The following is a 13,986-nucleotide window of genomic DNA, read 5'->3' as shown; positions in this document are numbered from 1 at the left end:
GCCATGTGGAAGTCTTTCAGTTTCTCAAATCTGGCTGATAATTTCTATTTGTTCATATACTGCCTTATCCCATGCATACTTCGAAAGCTAAGCAATCATAGAATCTTCCCCTGGTGCTTTGTTGTTTTTAGGCGAGTGAATAATTTGCTTGATTTCCTATTTCGTGGGTAGCAATGTTTTCTTCAATTTGCGAGCACAACGATGCTGATATAACATAATTTCTCGCTAGATAAGCAGACTGATGATTTCATATGACGAGCCTGGTGTGAAAGTAAGGTAAAGTTTGGAAGTGCATAGTTCAAGTTATTGCCTTCAACAATCAACTCGTAGTTTTGACGTGTACTTATGTGAGTTAGTTCGCAAGGATTTGAAGTTGTTTCTCTGTTTCCGACGTATTAACCCTTGCTCGCCTGACCGCCATGTGCACAAAACGTAAAGGTATTGTGAGCAAAGGCTTTCATACTGGGTGTGTACCGTATCTCCCTTCGTCGTCGGCGTTGTCGTCGTTGCCGTGAGGCACCGTTATACCAAGTGGGAAGTCGTGTCGATCTTAGAGTATGAGATATGGTAACCTTAAGTCATTGACAACACACAACGGTCACGGTAGCACCTGATTCCAGAATAGTTACAGTAGTTAGGATCTACGAACTACCCTCTGTTGACCAGGTCCCCAAAACTTAACTCGTAACGAGATCTCTTCGAAACAAATTGTCATAAAGATCATCTATAAAGGCTTCGTACAACGGTAATAAATGTTACAGTTCATGGAATAATAACAGATACGACCAACCTGTCTTGTTTCTTCTGTTTTATTTAACGTAACTTTGTTCACAGTTTTATTTCGCTTTCACCACTCATTTACACCCTGATGTGGAGTATATGCGAGTACCTGAACCCTAACTCCAAAGTTCCATCGAACCCCTTTGATGAACAGTTTTGGTTGCTCGACACCAACAGTCAATGATAATGATGCAGTATTTTGTTATTGACTCTTCTAGTTTAGCCACCGCCCTCCACGAATGTTTGTTAGGCGTAAGACAATTACACACTTTTCTCTCCGATCTGCTATTATTAAGAGTTCGCGTAAAAATGAACTTTTTCTCCTTTTCATAAATTGGAGCCCGCTCTCCGCGATATAATAATAATAACAATAATTTTTTAAAAAAATCGTTCACAATACCGCGTCCCTCGTGAGATGCGTATAGATTTATCCCGGAATTGACTGCCCTGTAGGTGTACTCAATTTAATGACCACACTTCGCTATCCGCTATTGACCTTTTGTTACTCTGATCGTATACCGTAGTTATTTAAAACTCGCCCCTATGTTTTTTCATAACGCACAATTAGCACTTCTTTACCTGTTTATTTCTAAGAGTAAACGAAAACATGACGCCGTATCATCGGATTCGTCGATATAAAGCAAAATTCCTCAAAATGCCCAATTTTATCTCTTCTTATAGGATCGGCTACCTTACTCATTAATTTACTACATATTATTTCCAATAACACTAAACAGGTATCGCCGTTATATTTTAATTGTATTCGAAAGCATGTTATTATTATTATGACCGACCAAATCGTAACAAATCGCGCGGCGTGCATTTTTAAAGATAGCTTTACACTCGCCCAGCCTTTATTCATGCAATACTATATATAAATATACAGACAGGACCGTAACCTATAGAGGCAAATACACTATTCAAGTTCCGTTCATCCACCTAGACTCGTATTGTTACAGGTGGAATAAGTGATTCTATGCAGAATGAACCCCAATTTGCATAATGTTTTTTGACATATAATAGTAGTTACTGAATTTATGAATTTTAATGGGAAGGGTCTAAGATTGACTCCATCTACGTCTTCGTACACCCCCAGCAAATCGCATGCTGGAAGATATCTTGCACTACTACTAGTCATTTCCTTTCCTGTTCTATTCGCAAACACAGAGAGGGAGAACGCCCCCATACGAGCCCTTATTTCTCTTACCTTCATGTTCGTTAAGTGAAATGTATATTTGTGATAGTACAATCGTCCTGCAGACAGCTTCAGATGATCGTTCTTAAAATTTTCTCAACAGTGTTTTCCGATATGAGGATTGTCTTCTCTCCAGGGACTCCCATTTGATTTCACGAAGCATATCCATAGTAATCATGTGCTGACAGAACTTACTGGTAGCAAATGCAGTGTCTTGCCTCTATATAGCTTCAATGTCTTCCTATAACCCGACATGGTGGTGATCCCAAGAACTCAAGCAGTACTTAAGAATATATCACAGTAATGTTCTATATGCAGTCTCCTATATAAACAAGTCACGCTATACTAAAACTCTCCCAATGAAACGAAGTCTACCATTAGCCTTCCACCCCACCACTCTTACATACTCATTTCATTTCAAATCGATTTACACCTGGGTATTTAATCAATGTGACTGTGTCAAGTATCACATTACCAAAGCTATGAGGCATGTTTTTTAAGTAAGGTCCGTTTTGTTGTAGGCGCTAGTAGTTCGCGCTCATACCGCAACGAGCGCGTGCGTCGTGTACCGGCATGCCTCGGGAACAACTGCGCTCAGTTTCACCTCTGTAGGTAACCTGTACGGCTCTGTTCTGTGCTTTCAAAATGTTTAATAGTCAACTCGCCCGCCGTGTGTGAGGTTCGCTCAGTGATACGGTGTTTGTCAGCAAGGAACCTGTCTGCTGCAGAAATTCATCAACAGATTTGAGAAGTGTACGGTGATACTGTTACGAGTGAAAGCAAAGAGTGTAAGTGAGTACGAGAATTCAAAGATGGCCGTGACAAAGTTCATGATGAAGACCGCTCCGGTCGCCCTTCTTCGATTACAGACGATTTGGTGGCTTCAGTTGAAGCGAGGATTCGTGAGAACCGGCACTTCATAATAAAAGGTCTCTCAAACGAATTCCCTGAAGTGTCGAGATCAGTGCTTTAGAACATCGTTTCTGAACACCTAAAGTTTAGGTGGTCCTGAACTCCTAACAGAGGACCACAAAAATCAAAGATCTGAGTGTACGATGAAGTTCTTGACTCGTTATCACGAAGAAGGTGGCAGCTTCTTGAGTCAGATCGTAACTGGAAACGAAACATGGGTTTCGCATATCATGCCCGAATCGAAGCGACAGGGCATTGAATGGAGACACACACACACTCGCCTGTAAAGGTGAAGGCCAAACAGACTCTGTCCCAGCGCAAAATTATGGCGTCAGTGTTTTGGGATAGGCATGGTGTTTTGTTTGTCGACTTCATGCAACGAGGAACCACTACCAATGCAGAACCATAGTGCCAAACCCTGGGAAAGCTACGCAGAGTGATTCAAAACAAAAGACGCGGCAAGCTGACAAAGGGAATTGTTCTTCTCCATGACAATGCAAGACCTCACACTGCAGGTCAGAACCGCGATTTACTGGACAGTTTTGGCTGGGAAGTTTTAGACCACCCACCCTACAGTCCTGATCTGTTCCTCCACCTCAAACAACACCTCAGTGGCAACCGTTACAATGATGACGATGACGTGAAAACGGCAGCGAACTCTTGGTTATTGGAGCAGGCTGTAAGTTTTTATGAAGAGGGTATTTTAAAATTGGTTAAGAGGTATGACACGTGTTTGAACAAACTTGGCAACTATGTCGAAAAATAGAGTGAAGTATGTACTTTCTGAAAGTAAATTTACGTTTTTGAAACTACCTTTCGTTGTATATTTATGTTCAAACAGACATTATTTAAAAAAAACACGCCTCATATATAGAACATTATGGATTTTTTCTCCTACTCACAAACATAAACTTATATTTTTCTACATTTGTAGCATGGTGTTACTCACCACACCGATTAGAAATTTTGTCCAAGTCGTCTTGCATCTTCCTAATCACTCAACGACATCTCCCCATACTCCATAATCAGCTAACAGGTGCAGATAGCTGCTCACTCAGTTCTTCAGTTTAAGCAAGTGGATTGCTACGGCGAAAGAGCCACGAATTGTTTCGTTACATATCCACGAGACGTTTTTGTTGACTGATGCAAACGGCGTTGAACTTTACACCTTCCCAACATTTTTGAGACCATTATTAGCGCCTAACTAAACTTTGAAATTTAAAAAAAATCTCTGAGAACTTTCACTTTTAAAATTACTTAAAACAGATGATATTTAGTTTTTGTAGATGTTTTATTGAACGGCTGACTAAAAGGCCAGTGAGAGAATTGGTACTGCTTATTCCTAGCAAACATTTTTATAGAATGATGCAATTCTCTGTGCATCATGAGTGCTATCTGCAGTGTGTGGCAGTCAAACCTGCATTTATTATTAGTGCACAGAAGTGTTGAAAGTAGTGAGGGGGGGTGGGGGGGGGCGAGTACCAGAGGTCGCGACTGCGTTCCCCAACACAAAGCATTTCAATAGCCATGGAGGAGTGGAATAAGCAACAACAGTCGTTTGCAGTGAAAGCGTTGTATCAAATTGGTAGCTATGGAGCCAGTCAGCGTTGTTTCTGGGCGCATTTTCAAATTAATCATAATAGGCCGGTGCCTTTGGTTAACTCAGTAAAAGCTTGGGTCGAAAACTTAGAAAACGTCAGGGAAACGACAAGGAAAAGAGGTGGCAGAGCGAAGACAGTGCATACTCCCGAGAATGTGGAAAGTGTGAGAACTGTTGTGGAAAGGAGCCCCCAGAAATCAGCACGTAGACAAAGTGTTGTGCTTGGAATTTCTGACAGGACTATCTGAAGGATTTTGAGGTTAGACTTACATCACCACCCAAACAAAATCCAAGTGGTTAACGCTTTGAATAATAACGACTTTGTGGTCTGACAGCATGTCTGTGAAAGTCTTTTGCAAATGATTGAAGAAAATGGGGAGCTTGTTCACAACCTATGAATGAGTGACGAGGCAGATTTTCACCTCAGTGGATATGTGAACAAACAGAACTTTACATACTGGAGTGATCAGAACCCTCACCAACTCCATGAAAAACCCCTGCACTCAACCATGGTAACAGTTTGGTGTGCAATGTCCTCATCAGGAATAATAGGTCCTTATTTTTCTGAGAATGAAAGAGGGCAATCTGTTACCATGAATACTGAGCGCAATTCAACGATGTTTTTCTCTGCGTCGTCAATAAGCAGTGAATGATGAAACATTATTTCAACAAGATGGAGTCCGTGTGAGCATTAATAATGTTCTCAATGAAGTTTCTCCTAACTGGGTGATTTCCAAGAATAGAACGATTGCTTGCTCTCCCCCACCCCCCTCCCACCTGGTTTACCCGCCTGTGATTTTGTGTTATGGGTTACCTTAAGAACACAGGGTACAAAGAAAGACCTCATAACGTTGGTGACCTCAAAGCAAGAACCCGGCTGGAAATCGAGAGACTACATCACGGTGTGCTCCATCATGTGATGGACAGCTTTGTAAATTGCCTGCGAGAATGCCGTGATCGAGAAGGACGCCATTTTGCTGATTTTCAAACAATGAAAAAAATGTGTTGATCTTTCTTAAATGCTTTTCAACATAGAATAAGATTACATGAATAAATTTTTAATATCTGGATCCATATTTATTTTACACTCATTTAAAAACTGCAGGTTTGACTGCCGCACCCTGTACAACTCCGTTTCATAAAGGGAAGCCAACTATCCACATTGAGGGTAGATACTCGTTACAAAACATTCTTCCTTTGCACTAAGCGTCCCACTAGCAACATTTATTTCACCCTCACCCTGTACCCCCATTTAAAATGTTTGCGCTGTACTTTAGCTTACTGTATGTAAATTACTTGACTGGTGGGCTCCTTGATTCTGAACTGGCCCAAATTGGGAGACTTCAAGCTTCCAATGTTTTGTTTACGGCCACTGTCACTAATATCGACAACAACAGCAACAAAAACAATAACAATAAGCATTAGTTCATGACGAATGATTGTTCTTACTAATAAAAGAACAAGTTCCAGACCTGAAAACACTAGCAATCATGAAACTGACACTGAGAGATACAAAGTCAAAGACTAAATTTATTGGGGAAACTCAGATGCTTTCGACATCAAATCGGGAGTACGATAAGGTGACAGGCTTTCTCCATTAATATTCGACTGCGTCTTTGAGAAAGTGATAAAAGACTGTTGCAAATAGATATCAAATCTAAAAATTGACCAACCAGTCACTGAAGGCAGAGGAAAATTGTCTCTACATTGTCCAGCGTTTGTTGACGATTTGGCAATCTTAACTCAACCGTTTCTTCAACCCAAAATCAGATTGAACTCTTTAAAGAAACTGCAGAAAGGCTGGTCTCCATTAATCTTTTAAAAGACAAAATAGGTGAGCTGCAACAAACAAGTACCAAAATTAATTATGACGAAATATGGCAAAATTAAACCAGTTTCATCACTATTTAAATATCTCGGTGAAAGCATTGAGAAAATGGAGTCGAAACAAAAGCAAACGAAATTACACGCTAAAAGATGGAAAATACATGCTGACTTACCCAAAATATTTACAACAAGAAATGTATTTCCAAGTAAACAAAGCTAAACATTATAATACAATAATTAAGCCAGACTACTTCTGTGGATTAGAAACACTAATTGTGAGCAGGAGGAGGACACTGAAAACATTGAGAAAGACGAACGTAATGTCTTAAGGAAAATTCTAGGCCCAAAAGTTGTAGACGAACAATACCGACTCAGAACCAAACAAGTTATCAAGCTTTGCACAAATATCCGCAGTGACATTAGAAAATGCATGTTAATATTCTATGGAAGCGTTTAAAGAATGAACCCAGACAGAGCTACAAAACAAACAGTCAAATTCTTTGACAAGAGGAGTAAAATCTAAACGGACCTGATGAAATGGAGTGGCGAGATAGGAGCTATCTGAAATTGACAGGAATTGCACCAGAAATGTCCATAACTGCGAAATCTGCCAAGTCCAAAATTCACATACGGCAAGTTGAACAAACATATGAAGAAGACTGGAACAACATTGTGTGAAGAGAATGAAAGAAATAAGGGCACAAAGGAGGGCAAATGCCCGCCTTTCACTACTCTATGTATTTCTAATAGGCTTATTTGCAAATAAAAATAAATAATAATACTATGTAGGCCCTACAGCGGTATAGTATCCGTTGCATAGTTGCTGTTGTGTTATGTTGTCAATTAGTTCGTTTATTTTTGCTAAGTGAATAATGAAGCAAATTTTGTTTTATTGCGAAAATTAAATAGGACTTGAAGGAAACATTTTCGGGAGATTTTTACAAGTATGTGCTGTATATCTTTCAATTTTAGTATCGTAGTTGCGTGGTACAAAGTACAAAATGTGTGTGTTGGGGGTAGACTAAGTAAGGAAGATGTTGTTTACACAATGATATGACTAACAGCATCACCTACCAAAAAATGTTCAAATGTGTGTGAATTCCTAAGGGACCAAACTGCTGATCTCACTGGTCCCTAGACTTACTCGCTACTTAAACTAACTTACGATATGGACAACACACACACCCATGCCCGAGGGAGGACTCGAACATCCGGTGGGAGGGGCCACGCAATTAGTGACATGGAGCCTCTAACCGTGCGGTCACTCCGAGGTGAAAAACCTACCACAATGTGGCACATGTTAGTGATAGTATTTGAAAAAAAAGTAATTATTTGTAACCTTTGTCACAAGTGATAACAGCAATGATCTTTTAAAAATAATTTAGTTTCATAGTCAAAGCACAATATTAAAGCCTTTGGTTTTCACCCCTCAGGAAATTACGTTTTACCCCTCAGATGGTAATTATCCCGAGGTTGGGTCCACAGTTGTAAGTAGTATCCATTCTGATCTTTCGGCCTTGTGGAAAAAAACTTATGGCGCATTATCCCGTTAACAATCGAATAACATAGTGACCATAGTCTTCACATTAGACCGCAGTGCTGAGCTTTTTCGGGTATTGGCAATCCACAATGCTTCCACTGGAATGATTGTGCATTAGTTTCGTCGTCATACCCATAAACGTATCATGTGCACTGCAGCTGATTTAATCTAGCAACTCCTAAGCAACTTTCATTCACCACTGTTATCGTTCTGAAACCAACAATTTTGGAACAAATCTTGCTGTCACATGTACCATACACAAAACTTCCGGAAAAATAATTTCATTGTATGAGCAAATTGATAAATGCATCAAAATCATCAGCATCTTCTCTGATTCTTCGGCGAGCGTTCACGATCATTTCTTTCACTTTCACTACGATTCATGATGGGATGGAACATCCAGGCGCTCGTGAACTTCGTCTTCACGGTCTTCTTCTGAATGCTAAAATTACTCGTAAGCTCTTATTTTACTTACAGTAGACCCACCAAAATGAATATGTAACATTTATAATACTTGCTGTAATTTTTTCCGTGCCTATAATAAATCTGTAACACAAATTCTCTGGTCCACTTTTATACAAAATAAATAATCGCCAATATTACCAAAACACGTAATAACCTGTTTAAGAGCTGACAACAGGCTATCTAACGTGGCTTACACTGCATAGATACTTTTCAGTCATGTTTAACAACACAGGAACGAGAACTTAGTGAGAATCGGACTAAATGGGACCTCACATGCTCATATTATTGCACAATATTTATTTCCGGCATTTGTTTGCGGGACGCGACATATCGACACTCAAAGATGTAGAATTCGCATGTATAGCGATTGCAGGCGCTACATTTTGGAAACAGAAAAACAAGACGAAGCGGCAATGGGCGAAAAAGTGGTTTGGTAGGCGCCCTACACGCTGCCGTTCTATCATGCTAAGATAACTTGGAATAGAGCCAGACAACAGTCGGAATGTTTTAAGAATGAACGAAAAACCTTTCAACGAACTGGTGAACGTCGTCACACGTTTTCTGCACAGGAAAAAAACTTCATATACTCGTCCGATTTCCCTTTTCACAAAGTCGGAATCGAAACCTCAAACTTTAAGATACATTATTGTACACGATTGGTAGGTAGCGCTGAGGCGAACATACGTAAGCAGTATCAGTCTTATTTCCCTGCACGTAACCACTTCTGTCGAATATTTCTACAGCGAATTACTGAAAAGTATTACATGCGGGATCAAACTGCTCTCCGAGCTCCTTTCAATAAATGATTTATGTGTCTTTCCTTATGCATTCATGTTATGCGGCGTTTACATGTGCGCAAATCACAAAGTCTCGACAGGCACTGCCGAGGTTGCAGAGTGTCACACTTTATATTGAGCAGGTGTTCATATTTTTAATGCTCTGCAGCAAGAAACGGTCATGCAGTCTCCTCCTATATATTATGCAGACTGTCACTACCGCTGTCAGACGTCAATATTATTGCACAATACTCGGTACTGCTCAATAAATATAGAGCCTACAAGGGCCCCTAACAAAACACACTTAATTGCAATACACAATTCGTGTTACTTTTCGAACACACATCCTGCATTACCTTCACCTTGCCTAAAGCACGGCTGACAATCACGTCCTCTTGTTTATGATAGAAAACACTAAAATAAAGATAGGTGATATGAGAACAAATGTCAGTTTACTGGCATAAGCAGTAAGTTAACTTGCCACTGAGAACAGAGAGAAATTAATAACATATGGCGTCAAGCACTTTGCTGCATATGCATACAAGGAGTTTACTGGCTCAATTAAAAACAGAGAAGCTGAAAGCGACTGTTGCAAACACTTACCTCCTATTGTTGTCACGACAGCACTCACGCAAGTCGAATGTAACGACGCCGAAAGCCTGCAACAATGAGGCTCAGCCGCCGATCCATGAACGCGGCTGCATCACGCGGCCTGTTTCTGGAACGACACTCGCGCTAAAGCACGCGTTTAATGGCCGAAACGGGTGGGGCGTTTTCCCCAGGCACGCAATTCCAGCTCCCTCCAATTTTTCTCGTTTCTGTCGGTGGCTGAGAAACAAAGGACAGACGGCGCCGTTGCGTCAGCGGCTGACGAGTTGTAATTGGCGCGCTGCGCTGTAGCTGCTGCTCTCTCGGCCGCCACAGATACACTGCACGGGCCTCTCAGCTGCTGCCTGACACACACACACACGTTGCCCCACCAGACTGCCCGTACGCTTCGCCTTACAAGTCACTGGCGCACACAAGATACACATTAGGCAGGTGCGACATAACCCCTCCACCCAAAAAAAAAAAAACCATCATAGTTTTGTTTCATTTTGTCTTTCTGTGATCCGTATTTCAATTATCTCTCTCATCGGCAGGAATATTCTCGCGATGTCGTGAACGCTTCTGTGGAGTGTACACCGTAACCCACATCCCGTAGCGCTGAAACAAATACTTGCGTGAGCTGCGCATATGCGCGAGACATCTGGCGCATTCAGTGGGCAGCCGACCGCTATACCCTGTTCATTGTAAGTTCAACACGAAATCAAACAATGCAACATTATTCCTCCGCATTGTTGGAGTCTCTTTCCACCGGAACCTATATGACGCCTTGCCAAATGAATTGCAATGATCCTATGGCATGGTGAAGTTCTGCAGCCAAGTTTCAAGTCTTTTCAATTGGCTGAGAAAACCCCCACCCTTACGGAAATCGAACCCGGAACTGTTGGATGACTGATAGACGGGCTGAACATTCAACCAAGGTGCGGACACTCTGCCAAACATCTTCGTCGATTATCGCCTTACGCTTGCTTCTGCTACAGCCTCGCACTACACTGTACTGGCGCATTTAACCCGAGTCTGCGCTGCCATCTTCGCCATTGGGACCCGCACATGCGACGGTTACACTGCAACTTAACTTATCCTAAAAGCAAAACAACGACACTTTAATATCTTCAACTTTTGTAGTCCTGTCTTCCTCAGTTGCGTGTAATATTACGGTATATTGATAATTTTTACTTATGGACCGTCTGACAGCAACTGAATAAAACACAATTTTAGTGCCATACGCGTTTCGCCTTTATTTTCTGCAAGGCATCATCAGTGGTCTGGAATATGTATATATGTTAGCTATTTAATTTACATTTTTGTTACTGTGCGTATAGGTTACAAACATTTCTGGTGGTTGGTATTTCCTATTAAGTAGTAATGTTTTGAAATGTACTTACAGGTTTCATGGATAATTTCTTACATATTACGCCCCTGTTGCATTTTTGGTGATGTTGTTCTTCTTATGAACGCCAATTTGCGGTTTTTTCCCACATTCCTTTGCACTATGAACTGAACGCTTGTTTCAGTGCAATGTTTTGGTTTCTGTTGCCGCCTGTCAAATGTTTTTGCGATAGATCGAATGTTATTGCCAAACTTTCGACTGTAATTATTGAAGTATCTGCGGTCTGTTCGTGTATGCATTTGTGTGTGTGTGTATTTTGGTGTGGTATATTCTTTTTTTTTTTGCTGGGGGCGGCTCTGTCTGTGTGTGTGTGTGTGTGTGTGTGTGTGTGTATTTTGGTGTGGTATAAATTATTATTTTTTTATTTTGTGGACTGTGTGTGTGTGTGTTGTGTGTGTGAGAGAGTCCAGGTGGTGTGGAGAATAGTTTTTTTGGTTTAAGTTATCATTTGCTTTATTAAGTGTAGTAGGGAGCCTGTGCTGATGTGTGTTTGTTCATTTATCACATGTTTGTTTTCTGCTGTGGCTTTCTGGATGTGGAAGTTTTCTTGCGTTTGTGTAAGATGTTTGTCATGGTTGCTTCAAATTCCATTTGGTACATTTTGTAAGGGCTATGAAGTAAAATATTAAGATGACGTGGAGGTGGAAACGAGCAAGATCGCTCACCTTGTGAATGAATCGAAGACGAGTATCTTGTGACGAGCAGCACTCATGCTGGATGAAGACACCCACGCCAGCCGCTGGTATTCAGAATCCGATAGAGGTACTCAAAGTACCCTCCGCCACACACCGTCAGGTGGCTTGCGGAATATGGACGTAGATATTGATGTAGATCCGATCCTACAAAAGCGTTCATGACTTTAAATATCAGAGAGGAGTCTTTACAGAGAACGCATCACGGGAGATAGAGATAAAATCCAGGATTCAGGCCGCAAACCGAATGTACTTCAGACTGCCAGCTTTTTTTATCGGCAGTCTCTCAAAGAATTTCGGACTGCAGCTCTGAAAACATCAACCCAACCCGTAGGGCTGTATGCCTGAGAAGCTTATAGTGTCCACAACAAAGACTTAAATAATTTTAAATAATATTTTTGAACTGCGTTGCCTGTTCTGTCGGACACTGAAAATTCTCTTTAAATAATAAAAATATGACTGACATACTCTGTTTTGAATAATAAGAGCTGTGCAGAAGCAATACTGAATCGTAATAGAGAGCCGGCCGGAGTGGCCTTGCGGTTCTAGGCGCTGCAGTCTGGAACCGAGCGACCGCTACGGTCGCAGGTTCGAATCCTGCCTCGGGCATGGATGTGTGTGATGTCCTTAGCTTAGTTAGATTTAATTAGTTCTAGGTTCTAGGCGACTGATGACCTCAGACGTTAAGTCGCATAGTGCTCAGAGCCATTTTCGTAAGAGAAAACTGAGCTGTCGTAATGAGAAGGCAGTCCTTTAATACTGGTAAAGTGAATAATCTGACTACAAGAATTTTGAAGAGTATAAACTGCCTAAGTAATGAACATTGACATAAAACCCGCAATAATTAGTTTTGTAAAAGTGATCACAGATTCAAGATGTAAAACTGATATACAGTACAGAAAAACCTGTCTGTGAATGACATAAGTTGCTCCTGATTGATAAGAAAAATATTTAGTCCTTACCTCTACCCTACGCAAATATGGGTAACGCGTTGCAGTACTGCTCTGTCTTGCGCGCCTCTATGCTAAAGCTGCAAATTACTGTATCTGCACAGAGACACTCGTGAGGTGCAATGAGTTGTCTGTTAGTTGCAAATCGAAGTATTTTCGGAACAAACTTGATTCCTTATCTACTTTTGAAAAATCCATGATCAATTAAAAATTGTAGGAGAAAGGTAGGTGAAAGGTGAAAAATGACGCTGCAATAATAAAAGAGTGACTTCAAAAAAAGTACCTTATAATTCCTCTTCAAGTAAATAAAAGATTCCATTACACTTCCTCTTTCCCAGATCAGTTACCATTACCTAATTACCTTAATTAAACTCATCGATAAATTGAGACTTTACATTTGAAACATAACATTACAACTGCTTCCTCACTTTAACATAGTTAACCACTGTCTGCCAATACGCCTACAGCTAATAACATCGCTTCTCGCTCACATGTAACAGCTCGAAGGCAGAGATTTGAAACTACTGTACAATCGATTAATACTCAAATGATACCTTTCAACATGTCCGTCGGACATGGTACAGAGGCGTAAAGACACGATATTACTACAGACTGAACTTCAGCTTCCTAAGAGAACTGAATTTAGTCAATGGCGAAGGTACAAAACTTGTGCCGGATGCTTCGCTTCACTGCCTGGGCCATACCGGACACGCATCATGGCCTACCCAAATTTTCAACCTATCATGCACAAGAAGCACCCCCTCCCATTAGCTCCATTGCTCGTAGCATTCGTTAAGCCCCGCAGGGATCTCCGTATAGCCGAGGCGGCTAAAACAACTATTCTAGAGAAGCGGAGCATCATGTTCCGAGCCGGCCGCTATGGTAGAGCAGTTCTAGGCGCTTCAGTCTGGAACCGCGCGATCGCTACGGCGGCAGGTTCGAATCCTGCCTCGGGCATGGATGTGTGTGATGTTCTTAGGTTATTAGTGTTACGCTACTCGCTTATTTCCAAGTCCGTATCGACCTTAGTGCTGAGTTTTCACTCAGGCGGCGCTTTGGCGTTAGGCGGTTGTTTCCGTGCGTGATCGCTGGCCGGAGCTTAGCTGGAGGCGTGTGAGGACGTATGAGGTGGCTCCCTTGTCGTGAAGACAGTTCGGCTCGGCTGGGGTTGTTTGCGCCTGGACGCCGAGCGGGGCCCGATGGGAAGACCGGACCCTGCTTTTACGGTAAACACTGTGGACCGCGGCGTGGTG

The 13,986-nt window shown here is 41.5% G+C and overlaps 1 protein-coding gene across 1 annotated transcript in view; it reads right to left on the bottom strand.

Moving 5' to 3' along the window:
* Positions 1-10,106, bottom strand: part of LOC126278289 (solute carrier family 22 member 16-like) — a 224,849-nt gene extending 214,743 nt beyond the window's left edge. The window contains exon 1 of the mRNA XM_049978299.1: positions 9,699-10,106. The gene's annotated coding sequence lies outside the window, so the exon portion shown is untranslated. The remainder of the gene's footprint in view (positions 1-9,698) is intronic.
* Between the last annotated feature and the right edge of the window lie 3,880 nt (positions 10,107-13,986).

Source organism: Schistocerca gregaria, chromosome 6 (assembly GCF_023897955.1).
Source record: "Schistocerca gregaria isolate iqSchGreg1 chromosome 6, iqSchGreg1.2, whole genome shotgun sequence".
NCBI lineage: Eukaryota > Metazoa > Arthropoda > Insecta > Orthoptera > Acrididae > Schistocerca > Schistocerca gregaria.
Note: the sequence above shows the minus strand (reverse complement) of the source record. Positions and strands in the feature narration are given on the sequence as shown.